The sequence below is a fragment of the Cebus imitator genome, unplaced genomic scaffold, assembly GCF_001604975.1.
Source record: "Cebus imitator isolate Cc_AM_T3 unplaced genomic scaffold, Cebus_imitator-1.0 Scaffold10, whole genome shotgun sequence".
Lineage (NCBI taxonomy): Eukaryota > Metazoa > Chordata > Mammalia > Primates > Cebidae > Cebus > Cebus imitator.
The window spans coordinates 4,046,305-4,047,682 of NW_016107325.1; the positions used below are offsets into that span (position 1 = coordinate 4,046,305).

The 1,378-nt window shown below is 37.4% G+C and overlaps 1 pseudogene; it reads right to left on the reverse strand.

Moving 5' to 3' along the window:
* LOC108316860 overlaps window positions 1–1,039 on the reverse strand; it is an 18,570-nt pseudogene extending 17,531 nt beyond the window's left edge.
* Window positions 1,040–1,378: the final 339 nt, after the last annotated feature.

Genomic DNA, 1,378 nt, shown 5'->3' on the forward strand with positions numbered 1-1,378 from the left:
TTTTTTTTTTTTTTTTTTTTTTTTTTTTTTTTTGAGATGGAGTCTTGCTCTGCTGGCCAGGCTGGAGTGCAGTGGTGGTACAATCTCAACTTTCTGCAACCTCCGCCTCCGCTTCCCGAGTAGCTTGTATTACAGGCTCCTGCCACCACACCTAGCTAATTTTTGTATTTTTCTTTTAGTAAAGATAGGGTTTCGCCATGTTGACCAGGCTGGTCTTGAACTCCTGAACTCAAGTGATCCCGCCCGGCGCCTTGGCCTCCCAAAGTGCTAGGATTATAGGCGTGAGCCACTGAGTCAGGGCAAAACTTTCAATTTAAATAACTATTTGTGATAAACATAAGCTTTAAAAATACCTTAATAAATGGACTTGAAAACAATGAAATAATCATTCCCCCCCCAAAAAAAAAAGTTTTCCCACAAATCTAGGCAAAATTAATCCTATGCAAAAACAAACAAACAAAAAAAACACGCAGAGTTAAATATCCGCTAAAAACTGAATTAAAATACAATTTTGGGCCAGGTGTGGTGGCTCAGGGCTTAATCCCCGCACTTTGGAAGGCTGAGTTGAACAGATTGCTTAAGCCTATGAGTTCAAGACCAGCCTTGGCAACATGGTGAAACCCTGTTACTACAGAAAATACAAAAATTAGCCAGGCGTGTAGTCCCAGCTACTTGGGAGGCTGAGCTGGTAGGATCTCTTGAGCCCAGAAAGTAGATGCTAGAGTGAGCAGTGATCGTGCCACTATACTCCAGCTTGGGTAACAGAACAAGACCCTGTCTCAAAAAAAAAATTTTTTTTGAAAAGTGCAGAGGTCACAGCTTTGAAGAAAATAACATTCAAACCACAATAATCAACCACTACCGTCATCATGCTTATGTGCCATGCCAGTTTTACAAACAAAAATATAAGGTAAATATTTTAAGTGTGTTACCATTCCTATACCATTTTATGATGATGTAATATGAAGATATGCAGGATTTCTTCTATACTGTCCTTGGTATAAATGGCATGTTTGCTGTCAAGAGCACTGAAGCCCATGGTGAGAAACTTAGAACAGACTCTGGGATTAAAAAAAAAAAATAGGGTTATTTGAGAAACTAGTTAAGTAGTACATATGTTGCATGTATTTAGTTTTTAAAGCATTATTACGATATATAAAAGTACTGATGAGGTGTTTTTAAATAACTGGAGTATGTGTATTTAATGGCTTTATCCAGCTGCTAAGAAAGTGAAAAAGGAATAGTGGAAAAAATAAGATAATTCCTAGGTATGCTGGTAGTATAACTTGCACTGTTTAACGTAAAATCAATTAGGTGTATTGGGTGATTCTGGAGGAGAAAGAGTTACCATTTCTTTCTTTCCTTTTTTTTTTTTTTT